The sequence below is a fragment of the Chanodichthys erythropterus genome, chromosome 3 (assembly GCF_024489055.1).
Source record: "Chanodichthys erythropterus isolate Z2021 chromosome 3, ASM2448905v1, whole genome shotgun sequence".
NCBI classification, from domain to species: Eukaryota; Metazoa; Chordata; class Actinopteri; order Cypriniformes; family Xenocyprididae; genus Chanodichthys; species Chanodichthys erythropterus.
The window spans coordinates 29,061,301-29,076,814 of record NC_090223.1 but is presented as its reverse complement, the minus strand read 5'-3'; positions in this window follow the sequence as shown (position 1 = coordinate 29,076,814).

The window sequence follows — 15,514 nt, the reverse complement described above, 5'->3', positions numbered from 1 at the left end:
GTAAGCTCGGGATCCGACTCGGGCAACGCTACCGTCCCGGGCGGCAGCGCGTCCGAATCCTCCCCCGAGGACTCAGGCTCACCTTCCGATGCAGCGATCGACATCTGATCCGCCGCCGGCACACCAAAGGTAACGGCTGGACAGTCCGTAGAGGGCCCAGCGGAAACCAACGGTGGCACGATGGGTTGCGGTGCTGATGAGGCGGCAGGGGCCCGAGGAGCGTTTCCGCTCGGCGGGGAAGCCCTGACCGTAATCCTCCGGTCACCCTTCCTATACAGCGCCGTACCGTCATTCCGGTTCCCGGGGCCGGAAAACGGTCGTACGCGGCATAGGAGAGGGGACCCCCGCTTCCTGAGACTTCAGGAAGGAGAGTCTCGACCTCAGCATCGCGATAGTCATGTTCCCGCAATGGGAACATGAACCATCCACAAAAGCTGCTTCAGCGTGCAGAATGCCCAAACACGAGATGCAACGATTGTGCCCATCAGCAGGGACCAGGGAACGACCGCACCCATTAACGCACAGACGAAATGACATACTGTCAGGGTTCGTCTGTAAAGCTCTTTTAGAAGGGGAAGTCAACTCACTCGTGCTGAAGCACCCAGGGAGCGACGCGATGTGTCAGGTACACCACTCCCTGACACACCGAGGAACCGGCCCAAATCGCTACACACGCACACACTCTTTGTGTTGCTGTGAAAACAGCAGTTTTCGAGCTTATAGCTCAGCTCCTCGGAGACTCGCGACCTCGCTGAACGTGCCCTTTCACCAGCACTGAAAGCTCGCTGTAAATCCTCTTCTGAGGCAATGTTTTAGAATAAAACAAACGAAGAAAGGAGTCTTCTAAAACAGGACACCAGTGAATGGCTCCGAAGCGAAAGACAGAGTGCGATTGCATCTGCTTCCTATTTATATACACCTGACGGGGGCGGTGCGCATTATGCAAATATCGCACGCCAATTCCATTGGCTTGTTTTAGTTTACACGAAGATGATAGGGCTCTCTAAGCGATATCCCAATTCGTCGGTCACTACTGACGTACGTCGAACGTGACCGACTGAAAGGGAACAGTAGTTAAGAAGCATCTGTTCATAGCAATGTGGATGTTTGCACAAGCTCTGCAATTCGGTACTGCATTAAAGTCACGCCATGTTTATTTATATAGCACTTTATACATACGATTGTTTAAAAGCAAGCAGTTTTACAGTATTAAACATGAAAAACAGTGTCATTGTCTCTTTTAATTAGAATTAAAACTTCATTTTCTACTGTAAAGCGGCTCTTTAGTGTGTTCATGTTTTTACTCGTGGACGTCCGACTTCAAATGAATTGGAGAAGATTTCTACAACAAAGAAGGCGGAGCCTCAAAGCAACACCTACCTACTACATCAGGGGTAGGCAAGTTCGGTCCTAGAGAGCCGCTGTCCTGCAGAGTTTAGCTCCAACCCTGAAAAAAAACCTTCAGCTGCCTATAGCCTTAAAAATCCTGAAGAGCTTGATTAGCTTGTTCAGGAGTGTTAGATTAAGGTTGGAGCTAAACTCAGGACCGAACTTGCCTACCCTTGTACTACATCATTAACATAAACGTATTTGTTTAATACCAATTCAACATACTAATATCAGATATAAAACACTGATTTAGAAATTGATTGATTTGTTTTTCAGTCTGAGCACATTTTCATTCTCTCCAGTAAAAGTATGAAAACAAAAGATATTTACAATTTGAACTGAAAGTGTCTTCAAATGAGAAGCAGAGCTCTCTGATGGGTATGTCGTTCCAGAGTTTCTCTGGTGAATCTGTTAGTGATGGCTGGATGAAGGTTAGAATGGACTCCAGGACTGTGTCTCTGGATTGTGTCCAGGTTGGGAGTAGAGCCAACAGTCTCAATGACAAACACAAGGCCATCTGTTGAGCTCTCGTACACATGAGAAACTTCCACCAATGCTCGTCCTCAGGGTAAAAAAAAAAACCCTGACATGAGCACAAGTAGAATTGACAAAGGCAGTTACTTTACTCGCCTTAGTTTCAGGCATTATGAGATCAGCGGACATGTCTGGTGACAGCATAGTCTCAAAATGGATTCAGACAGGGTGGAAACATTTGACTGGAGGCACTGTGTGAGATCGGTTGACTGATTTTAGGTTTCACCTGTATCGTAAGTCGAGTCGCAAAGAAAAAGAATACAAATTATATTCACAATATGTAAACCTTAACCTTCTAGACATTGTTATCTTGACTCAGAGGATTATTAATGATGAAGATATTCTGTATCATGTATTTACTTTATTTTTGTTATTTAAGAAGTTTTTTTTTTTTTTTTTTTAATTCAGTACATTCTTATTCCAGGCAGTAACACTGACAGAGGGGGTACAACAGAGTTCATACATCATTTCTGTATTTTCCTAATTAAAAATAAATAGTGTGAGTAATTTTAGCTTTCAACTAAAACACAGTTAAGGCACTAAAGCTTTACAACACATTTAATTAAATGATGTCCTTTAGTCATGATTAGGTAAGTGGAGAATGTCTGAATGTCTCACACAGAACGTCACTAATGCCTGTCATATTATCTCGCTTATTTCCACAGCATCTTTCAGAAGTGTTTTTATAACTTTGGTGACCTCAGTATTTCAATATTGTAAAAAGATCTGTAAAGGATCCTTAAAATATGGTTTGGTAACACCTTTTGATTAAGCAGGCAAAATAGATTGGTGCAGATATGACATCAGTATGTATTCCAAAACGCAGAAAAGAGTTAGCATTTTAGCACTTCCGGTTCCAAGTCAATGGGCCCCGAAATCAATGGGGTTTTTGGGCTTTGGTTGAATGGCTGAAATAAGGTCTGTGGTGAACACAAGCTCAAGACACTTTCATGTTGTATCTGTGTGTACCTGTGTAAGTGCTCTGTGAAGAGATCTTCACAGACGTCTATTTACAACATGATTTTGAAGTATTGATCATTGCAGGCAATCACAGACATATCTATTGAGCATGTGAACACAATGGCCAATCAGAGGTGTTTAGGAATCCACTCAACAGCGCTCAAAATGCTAGGGGGAAATGCTGGTATCGTCACATTTATTAAATTTCAGTACCGACTTGGTACTGAAGATGGTACTTTTGACAACATTATACAGAACAATACAAACAGCTCACTGCCGAGGCCCAGCGTGCAAAAGAAACACCACAAAGCTTTCTCATACGTGTTCTTGATCTCAGACAGAAAATACTGTTCGCTTCACCAAAGGATGAGTATGGCTTAAAATAAGACCCCAGTTGAAAAGTTTAAGCATGGAAGTAATACAAATAAAAGAAACAATTCAACAGCCTTCACCTGTTCCTCAGTGTTTTGTGGTTAGTAACAAGGCTCCAGCGATGGTGACGACTTACAAAATTACCAGCCAATAGAAGAGTGGAGTAAAGTACTGCCAAACCAAACTTGGGGAATAAGTCACACAACATATGAACAACATCAGTATCCATTGCAGTTTCAACAGCCACGTCCTTCAAGGACAAGACGAGACAAGACTTCCATTACCAGCAAAGTGGACCAGAGGAACTATGTTATTATATGCTATTAAAATATAATGTATTTCTGTGATGCAAAGTGTCTGAACAATTATGTTACTTCTATGGCATTTCATATAGGCTTTTAGCTTAAAAGCATGCACATTTGGAGAAATATTGATGGATTCTTATATATTTATGTAAATTTTCTATACTGAGAAGTAATATTTATGGTCATCACTATGAGTGCTGGATACTGTGTTTTCAATTCATACTTGCAGCCGGAGGGCGCTCTGTACACCTTTAGGCCACAAATTCATATAAAGAAGAAAAGGAACTAGGGACTAACGGCATGTCTTCTAGAGATCGCTAACCATGGCTTTAATATCCAAATAAACACTTTTCAAGACAATAAATACACGATTGAGATGATGAATGCATGTATTGACTGAATTTGCGTCTGAATAGCGCTGGTTCCGTGGGCGTGGCCGCATTAGCGGGTAATGAGCTGAATCTCGGACTTCTGACATGGCTCTCTTTTCATACAGATTACATGAACACGGAATGTTTGTTTTTGATTTGACTTGCATGATTTAAAACCTGACATATCAACGTTTCTTTAGACATAAGTGTCATTTTTTTGTCATTAGTATTCATAAGTTACAGTTCATTTTCTGAGAACTATCAGATTGGACTTCGTTGAGAGGGAGAGGAGAGATCACACATCATGTCAGTTTTCTTTGTTTTAAAAAAAGCACAATATTGTGTTTTTACTTTGAGTGTATATAAATAAAAGAAGACATTCTATAGTTTCAGTTGATATATTACTCATGTCTCTATGACAAGAAATGACGGAGTATTTTAAGTCTGTTTTGCTGCAATGTGAAAAAAATCACATGAATCAAATAGTCAAAGTCATACCTTGAATGGTTTTAAAGATATACCCATTTGAATTATGGTTGTCTGCCCTCTTTGTCAAATTAAAAAACCTGAGAAAATCGCTTTTAAAGTTTTTTGCCCGTTTTTTTTTTTTTTTGTTGATATCTTTCAAAATCCATTGCATTTAAAGGGATAAACTATTTATTTTACAGCTTAATTTGACCAAAGACATTTTTATATATATAAATGCTAAACCAGGCTGAAGCTCAAATTATTTGAAAGTATTTATTTGAATTATTTGAATTAACACTTTAGGACCTGAAGGCTTTTTTAGAGTTGTTTTTTTTTTTTTTTCCCTGAGCGACACACACAAAAGTAAAGACTCTTAACTCCAAAACTGTAGCAAGGAGAGTCAAAAGGTAGGTATCATTTGATAGAAAACATTTAAAATTTTAAGAAAATATAAATTACATTACATTTGGACATTGTCTTGCTGAGAAACAGCTGATAAAAGACAAAAATATATATACTTTTTTAAAAATAATTTTTCTTTTTTTTTTTATTTGACATGGAATAACTCAGGAACACAATAAGATCGCTAAAAATTTATTTTTTGGTGATGCTCTCCTATATTTGAGCTGCATCTGGTTCATATTTCCTGGTGATAGCATAAAGAATACTTTGAAAAATTGTTTTTCATTTTTTCCGCAGCCAGGTGGCGCCAACGGGCGGTAAACTCCGGTTTAGAGGTGCTTCTTTAGCACTCGTTAGGAGTTTTTCAAAATTATTAGATGCATTAAAAAGATGAGATTCTAATCTTTAAAATTATATCTATTTGTGTTATTCCACGTTGGAAAACGAACATGGATGGGTCCGGGAACATTGGATACACACTGCATCCCGGAGAGATGAGAGACATGTTTTTGGCCAAGTATGTTAAATCATTCCGTGAGTGTTGATCATCTTGTGATCAACGCAATATATTATATTGATTTTGGATTCATTTTAATCTTAAGAGTCTGCTTTAAATATTGATGTGCCAGTTTTATGATCTGTGCATTTTTGATGAAGTTATGAGCACGTGAAATATACATACTTGTATTCAGTTAGCGGCTGTGCTATTTTTGTTGTAAACGCATATTATTCAGACTCATTAGAGGGTGAAAACAACGCAACAAAAGCATGTTGGAGGCTTGATATGAAAGCTTAAAGTCTCTGGTTTTGTATGCAAAAAAAATTTTTGTGCTATCTATATGGATTACATTTTTATTGGCTTTTAAAGAGAGACACGCAAATGGGAGTTTTATTTTATAAGGCGCGCTAGTCTGACAGGAGGATGGCTGGACCGATCGCGTGCCTGTCAGTCGAAACGGGGCTTCCCATTGTTAAAAATCAGCGTTTAGGTCAGTGTGTTTACATTTCTAAGCTTTTTTATTGGTTATATACAACGTGTAACACCATATTTGGAGAGCAGAGATAGTGACGTTTCAGGGGATACCGGGAAATGCTCATAAGTGATGAGAGGAGTTGAGAAGTTCATTTCCAGCGAATTTAGTAAAACCATGTCAAATTTAATAACCATTTAAATACCTTTACTCAATTATCTGTACTACGAAACTTTGGGAGATTATTTTTGAAAGTCTGTTCTTTGAAATTAGCTTAAAAAATCGATTTTTTCATTGTTTTTCCATATTATTGGCCCATATCTTAAAATAGAACGTTGTGACTTCCGACTCATTTCGCCAGATCGGGTCACATTTTGCTACAATGTGATCGAACAAGTGATGAGGCAGAGAAGTTACTGAAAACAGTGAAGTGTGTATATTGCAACTTTGTGTCGCCCATATTCGGCCTACATCTGCCAATGCGTGATATGATGATCTGGGCCACATGTGGCATGGAATGATGGCACGTGGGCGGACGGCCCCTGTTTGCCATATCTGAGCCACAAGTAGGCCATATCAATGTCACATGTCAGCCAAGAACAAAGAAATAAACCAGGTGCCACATTCACAAAACATCTTAAGGCTAAAAGTAGCTCCTAACTTGCTGATTTAAGAGAAACTCTGAAAATTAATGGGCATGTCAGTCCTAATTTTAGGACTCCTAAATTTTTGTTCTAAGAAAGCATTAAAAGCATAAAGCATTTTAGCACAAAAACTAGCTCCTAAATCGGTGAAACCTTAGGAGTAGACAAGAGGACTCCTAAGTCACTAAGACCAAATCACAAACAATCATAATCCACCAAAAGACACGGTACAACATGAGGTAGTATTAAAATAGCCTTAGGTGCTGAACCTTTTCTTCATAAATGCAAAAATAAATCTTTTAATAAATAAATAAATAATGTCCGATTACCTGTGGCGGTTGATTTCACAAGTTCACATTTACAAATGAAAAAATATAATAAGGGTATTTGATGTGCTGTCCAAGGGGATTGAAGACTCCAAGCTTGGAATTTAGCCTAAACCCAGAGTTCAGAGAGTGAGGAACAGGGTGGTGGAGGGATGTAGAAAACTGTCAAGGTAACTATAGGTGAGTCGCCTGTCATCTGTGTATACATACCTCCACTCAAGCTGATTAGATAGACTGTTTGAACCCGATTATCCCAAACTTTGTTTATAAAACATAATTTGTCACTTGAATTCTGCAATCTCTCAAGACGCAGACATGTAAGAGGCTGACCATTAACTGAACATATACTAGTTTTATTAGTGACATTTAGCTTACATTTTAAAACCTTTATTTTAATATGGCAACATTTTATTAAAAAATCTTTATTTGAATATGGAAACATTTGTATTTTAAAACCTTTATTTTAAATATGGAAACATGATACCTCATCCTACAATATTTCTATGATTAAGTCGCTGACAGAAACTCCTCCCCATCATCCAATCACTGTGGGCATAGTTAGTAAAGGTGTTGACATCATCCATAGCAATGAGGTCACTTACTTTTAGCTTAAGACTTCTCTCTATTTCTTAGTAAAAGTTTGTCTCAGCAGCTTTGTGAATTTTTAAGGTTCTCTTAAAACCTTTGTGAGGTTTATACTTATAACAGAGCAAATGTTAATCTCTTAAAAATATTTTTGTAAAATGTGTTGTGAAAATGAAATGTGAATATATATCTCCATGAAATTTTGTTCAGATACCAAATATTTTGACAAACAAATACATATACACTTCTGGTGATGCAAGGATTAGTGTTTTATTATTATTATTAGGGGTCAAGCCCCAAAGAAAGCTCATGTTTATGCTCATAACTTATGACGTGTAAGTCAGTCAATTAGATCAATTGTTTCTAAGCTTTGAAAAGCTGTGTTTCTCCCATCACAAGTGTAATGTACAAAAAACCTTTTTTTTATCCAACATATGTAAGAGCTATCAACAATTCACCCTTTGCTGGGAGTTGGATTGACAAGCGATCTGACAATCATAATGCTCAATATGGTGTTTGACAAATTAACCAAACTGTAGTAGAGTTAGTAGATTGATGTTGGTGGACTTGTAACTAAAACGAGCTAGTGAGAGTGCAGGTAAACTTGAGCTAAAAACTATGTTCTTTGGTGTTCTTATTAGTAGGCCCGCCTCCCATGTCAGCAACCCGGTCCCGCTTAGAGCAGTTCAGTCTGCACAAGTTACAAACATACATTTAAAACATTGTGTGCATTAAAATCTTTCTGTCGTTAGAAATATTTTGTAACAATATATGATCTTTCCAAAATAGAAAAATTTTGTAACAATATACACTTCTGTTCAAAACTTTGAGGTAATTTTTTTCTTTCTTTTTTGAAAGCAAAATTAATAATTCTATTCAGTAAGGATGTCTTAAACTGATAACAAGATAACAACAAACTTGTGAAGGGGAAAAAATAAAGAAAACTTATCTCGTTATTTCAACATAATAACTTGTTATTTCGAGATATTAAGTCATTATTTCGACATAAGTCGTTATTTCGAGATATTAAGTCGTTTCAACATAATATTTTATTTCGATATAATAACTCAATATCTTGTTATTTCAACATGTTAAGTCATTTTTCTGCATAATAAGTCATTATTTCAACATAATAAGTCATTATTTCAACATAATAAGTCATTATCTCAACATAACACATTATTTCAACATAATATCTAATTTTGACAAAAGTCATTATTTCTATTATTTCGACATAACTCTTTATTATATAGTTTAATAAAAGACGGTGGTCTTCTGCTCCGCCATGGAAGACTATAGTCTCACCCGATCTGCTACGGTGGTCTTCTGCTCCGCTGTGGAGGACAACAATCTCATCTGATCGGCTATGGTGGTCATCCGCTCCACCCTGGAGGTTGTCTGCCCTATTGATCCAGCTTGAGCTACTCCCTCATCTCATGTTTGCCCAAGTTTCCCCTAAAGAATTTTTTGGGGTGGACTATGGGTACCAGGCTTCAGCAGATGCGGAGCTTTGCCCACCACTGCTCAACGCCCCAGGCCTGCCAATGCTCCACAGCCTGCCACTACTTCATGGTTCGGGCCCGCCAATGTTCCACAGTCTGTCAGTGCTCCATGGCCCAGGCCCGCCAAGGATCCACAGCTGGCCACTGCTCCATGATCCGGGCCCGCCAATGCTCCACAGCCTGTCACTGCTCCATGGCCCAGGCCCGCCAATGTTCCATGGCCTAGATCCACCCATGCCCTATGGTTCAGGTCCTGTCCCCCTCCACGGGCCTGGCCCTCCATCCCTCCCCTAAGACCACCTCCACTTTACCACCACTGTTATATTAGGAGCATCTGGAATCTGCTCCTTAAGCGGGGGGCTCTGTAGAAACTCAGAACGTGTGTATGTCTGAGTTCGGGACTCTTATGTTGAAGTGTGTTCTTGTCATGTTTGTCTTCACCTTGTGCTTGCCCTCACTTCCTTGTTGGTTACTATGGTCACCCTTGTTAGTTGCCTTGATGATTTTCCCCTCCCCCTTGTTACCTCGTTAGCATGATCTGTATAAATAGGTCCCGGGTTAGTCAGAGTTGGTCAGTTATTGTTTGAATTTCCAAATGTAGTGTTTGTTGTGGTATTCTGCCATGCTGATCATGCCTTGTCTGACCTGGAGTTAATGTTATTACCTTTTCTGGATTTAATGTTATTGCCCTTTCTGGATTTATGGATTGTTTGCTTGGATTAATCACTGCCTTTTCAGGATTCATGTCCTACTGATCTGTGGATTCCTTTGTCATGTCTGGAACCAAGTTTGACTGTTTTCAAATGGAATAAACTGTTTGTATTTAGTCCTCATCTCTCCTTATTTAACACCGCAGACGTTACAATACCAATGTATAAAACCAGCATCTTACCTCTTCCTGTTGTTAGTTGTTTCTGCGTCCCTCCTCTTCCCCTTCTCCTCCTTTTTGTACAATTTTGCCTGTTATAGGGGGGCAATCGGAGCTCGAGTAGAATATCCTCTCCGAGCCCCTCTATAGCAGACAGCAAGCCAAATCTGTTTACCACTTACGCTTATTATTATATATTACGCAAGATTATATGGGCACACAAACTCGTGAAACACTGTATTACGCATGCCAGATAAGTAGTTGGCAATGTAACTTTGTAAAGAAAGACCACGCGGCCGCACATTCTTTTACAGAGCATTCACCTCCTGCATGCCTATCCACCTTATTTTGTACAGTTTACCGCACTTCCACTCTGAAGTATTGTACATTCACAGTAAACACCTTAAATTTGCATTGAAAAATAAGATGGATAGACTAAACACATAATACGCATGTGCATGCTGTCATCATTTTCACAGATTCACATTTTTGCAGTTTACAAAGAGCCCATTAATGAAGAGTCAAACTGCACAACTAAAGCAAACATTGATCATAATGATGGTGACTTCAAACTAAACATTTTCAACCGAACATCATCATCTAAACCTCTGTTAATTCTTACAGGGTTGGAATGGTATGATGGTGAGTAATTAATGTCATAATTTTCATTTTTGGGTGAACTAACCCTTTAACTAAATATATAAAACATATACAATGTTGAAATTCACAAAATATAAAAGGTAAAATTACTTATAAATTGCTGTGTATGTACTGTTTATATCAGTGTTCTCAAACTCAATTCCTGGAGAGCCACAGCTCTGCACTGTTTTGTTCCAAACCTAATCAAACACACCTGATCCAGCTAATCAAGGTCTTCATGATTACTAGAAACTTCCAAGCAGGTGTGAGTTGGAGCTGGTTGGAGCTAAACTCTGCAGGGCTGTGGCCCTCCAGGAACTGAGTTTGAGGCTTGCTTGAGGCAACATTACCATCTAAACGTCTGTTAATTCTCAATAAGAACTTCTGTAGATACCTGACAGAAATAAAGTCAATCTGGTTAGTAATTAATGTCTTCTTTTATCTTGAGTTGATTTAATATAAAGCTGTGGCTGAAGTCAGTTGTAACGTCTTCAATAATTAGTTCCATTAATGGTAAACGTTTGGCACCCTATACTGCCATGGATTTCACAGCTACAACTGACTTCAGCCACAGCCTTAGATGAAATGTACTTAAGATAAAAGAAGACTTTAAATCTCTCAAGATCCGATTAAACAACTCCACAAACAGCATTACCAGCTTAACTTATTACTAATCACAGACTTTATTTATGTTAGAAATCTACAGAAGTTCATATTGAGAATGAACAGGGGTTTAAATGTTCATTTTAAATGTTCATCATTTTGTTTTTGTTGTTTGTTTTTGTTTTTCATTTGAAGTCACCTTAATGGTGATTAGTGCTTCCATTAGTTGGGCTCTTAACTCTTATTATAAGTTTGTCTTCTCTGTTTTTTGTACCAGTGTGTTTGTCAAATACATTTTCAGTAGCAAAGAAAGACAAAGTAAGATCAGATGATGATAGTTGTCTGTTGATGGTTTTATAGTCATCGGGAAATATCCTGAATCATGAATCTGAATCTGAACCAGCAACAGCTAAAAAATCATCATTAGCTGATCTCGTTTCAGCTTTCTTTGCTACTGCAAAGGTGTTTGACAAACTGTTGCAGCGGCCAGAGAAGACAAACATATTATAAGAGTGGACTAATCCAACTAATGGAAACACCAAATCACCATTATGGTGACTTCAAATGAAACAAACATGAGCATTAAACTTCTGTTAATTCTCAATAAGAATGACAGAAATAAAGTCAATCTGGTAAGTAATATGTAAAGCTGTAATGCTGATTGTGGAGTTGTTTAATCCTCCTCTGCTGAGATCTGGATAGATTTAATGTCTTTTATTTTTAATCTTATTTTAATATTCGGTTGATTTTTATATATACTAATTATTGTTAATATGTAATTCATAATTTCCAGGAGCTCATTGCCTCTACCTTCAATTAATCTGCTAACAGTGATTGTAAATTCAATTGCCTAAATGGTTACTTTGTTAGCTAACTGCATGATTATATGTACATTTCTGAAACCACAAACATTTGACAGTCACCTCCAATACCAGATTCTCTAAACTGTAATGTTGACATGCATTCTCTGTAAAGCTGCTTTGAAATGATATGTATTGTGAAAAGCGCTATACAAATAAATGTGAATTGAATTGAAATTGAATTTCATCTAAGGCTGTGGCTGAAGTCAGTTGTAGCTCTTGTGTTTCTGTTTGTCTCTTTTTTCTGTTCTCTTCTTTCCTTCAGCGATTCTGTTTGTTAACAGGCTTGTTAATGCTAAGATGATTCTATAAATAATATAAAGATTTTGTAGCAGAATTAAGGTCCAGTTCTGGTTTATTTATTTGCTCTTTGCTGACATGTGGCAGTGCTATGGCCTTCTTGTGGCTCAGATATGGCAAACAGGACCGGCCCGCCCAAGTGCCATCATTCCACACTACATGTGGCCCAGATCATCATACCACGCATGGCAGTTCCATCTGCAAAATTGGAGAGGTGGACAGAGGTTATGTGTGAGGCCTATGAGATTGCCAGAGAGCATGTGAAAAAGAGTACTGAGAGAAACAAAAGCATTATGAACCAAAAAGTAAGGTGTGCTAACTTGACAGAACTCCTGGCAGAGTTCTTGTGAGAAACTTGACTCCAAGAGTCCAGGGAAACGTCAAAATTACTGGGAGGATGAAGTCCACATTGTCATCCGCCAGGCTGCTGAGGAGGATTACTCCAATCTATGAAGTGAAACCAGAGAAGGGCAAAGGCGGAGCAAGAGTGTTGCATCGTTATCATCTTCTCCCCTGTGATCACTTACCTCTGGTTACCACACTGACTCAAAACGCCACACCAAAAACGAAAACACCAACAAAAACACATAGCTTCACCTGCTGAGAGATGGGAGGAACATGAGAATGACAGTGAAAGTGATGACAAGTACTTTGTCCAAGTGGAGCCCTACCAGTTTAGGACATAGCAAAATAGTCATTAACAGATAGAAGTGGAAACCACGACACAACTCTTACCTACTTGTGAGAAATCAACAGATCGGTCAGAGACTTGAAATGAATGCTTGAGTCAACGACATAGCCTCACTTTCCTGCTTACCTGATCAACAGTTCCCTGTGCAGAGAAATCATGTAGAAGAACCATCTGGAACTTGACAATAATGACCACCAAAGAGGTTCACATATGATAACTTTGGAACTGCATGCTACAGAAATTAAAAGAAATGAGTTTAGCCCACACCCTATATACATATAGACACCAAATATAAATTATGGGGTACTAATGACTGATAACTACCCTCAGCCCTCATTTATCTGTTATCCAGCAAGTTAAAGAAACCCAATGAACTTTCACTTGACCAGGTCTCAGATGCATTGCAGGACTATAATGACACAAACTGCCATCAGATGTCCGGACGACATCTTATTTTGTGGGGGAGGGTGTGATATACTCAAAGGATGGCCAGGTGCGTATGAGTCGCTTACCTGGGGAACACATGGCACCAGGATGCACTATGGGAAGAAGGCAAGCCGGCGGAGGCAGTGTTATGCTTTGGGCAATGTGGGAAACCTTGGGTCCTGCCATCCATGTGGATGTTATTTTGACACGTACCTCCTACATAAGCATTGTTGCAGACCTTGTACACCCTTCAATGGAAACGTATTTCCTGATGGGTGTGGCCTCTTTCAGCTGGATAATATGCCCAAAATATTGGATAATGGATAATATTCCACAAAGCAAAAAATGGTTCAGGAATGGTTTGAGGAGCACAACAACGAGTTTGAGGTGTTGACTTGGCCTCCAAATTACCCAGATCTCAATCCAATCGAGCATCTTTGGGATGTGCTGAACAAACAAGTCCGATCCATGGAGGTCCCACCTCGCAACTTACAGGACTTAAAGGATACCACAGCACACCTTCACAATATTAGGAACGTGGTCATAATGTTTTGCCTAATTGATGTAGTATAGTATAGTATAGTAAATGCAGAGGCTCAAGGGAGATTAACAGAATATTTCTAGCAGAAATACTTCAAAATGTACTTAATGAATTCACTTGGCATTTACAAATAGATCAATACTCCTTCACATATTTGAGTTGTTATACTAAATGCATGTGTTCATTTTTCTGATCCAAGCACAATATGCCCTGAAATAGATAGTTGGTATGAAAATTAGGCCTGTCAGAGGAGTCAAAGCTATCATTATTAATTTAGAATTTAAAGAAATCTAACAGCTTGGCTTTAAAGAGTCTGTCAGAGACTGAAAGCTGAGTTCCCAAATCTGTCAGTGCAAGTTTAGCCACAAAACTGTTTGAGGTTTAAATCCATATTTTCCATCAAAGACCCCGTTGTCATCAAGTTATGATGTCTTTTCCAGAGTCAAAGAATGTTTATGCATGGACATCAGCTTCACAGAAGAGCAGAATCAGGCAGTTTTCTTGGATGAAAGGAATTGACTGTGACTAAAAGCCATCTGGATGATGCTATGTGGCGTGAAAGCTGAGGGGTCCTTTCTGTTTGTGTCTGTGCAATTGGCCACTCACACACAGATGCAGGAATTCTAAGGAAAGAGAAATCTAAACAGCATGCATTGATGGCTGATAGAGATAATAATGCTGCTCCGAAATATTACTATTAAAAATACATTGTGATTTCATGCTTAAAAGAGAATTTGGTCAATAATCACTTTATAAACAACTATATTAAAATGTTAAATAGCCATAAACCATTAAACATATGCTGTGTTTTAAAGCCTTACATAGGCAAGGCTCTATGTATCAATAGAGGAAATAGGAGAAAAGTGTTAAAAAAAGTTATAAAAGAGATGGAATATTGTTCATGCTTTTCTGAGACCATACGGTTTGTATATTCATCAGAGTTTAGGTTTTAAATTGTCAATGTGTGAACTCTTGAAGAAGATTAAAAGTGACTCAGAGGAGATCAAAGTCACTGAAGTGCATTGGCTAATTTACAAACCTCATTGTGCAAGAGGTTTGAATGTTTATATATGCACTGTGTCTGTGTTTCACTGAGATTATTGGACTTGACTTTGTGTCAGTACAAAGTCAGATCAAGGCCTCTATCACTACAAATCCAAATGAATGTACCTAATTTACATTCAATTCAATAATGTCATCTCTCATAAACTTGTGGAATCAGGTTCATTTAATGACATCAAAATACTGTAGCATAGTATTAATGAAATTAAAATAGTACTGTTTCTTTTCAAATTACTTTTTTATGAAAGATACACACTGTCCTAACTACCCTAAAGGTTGTTTTTCAAGCACCTTATTACGACCTATTTTTACGTTTTAGTCATGCACCCTCTAGCCGGCGTAAGAAATAATGACAGTGTCGTGTTACGTCTGTCATCATGAAATGACACATGACTGCATGTTCATTTAAATGCAATGTGTGAACATTTTCACCATTTGTCCTATTTCAATTTAGCAAAACTCATTTTTTATTAGCAACTACACCCACCCCACCCCTAAACCTACTCTTAGTGATTTGTAGTTCCCTTTGGCAGCAAAAGCCGATATATTCCGAGAACCAATCAGAAGGCGCGAATCGAATCATATGATTTCGAGCAGTTTCAATATAGCGGCGCGCTGAGGAGATTTTTTAGATTCAGATTCAGATTGAGTTTTTTAAAATAAAAGATGGAGTATGATGAAATGGATCAGCCTGT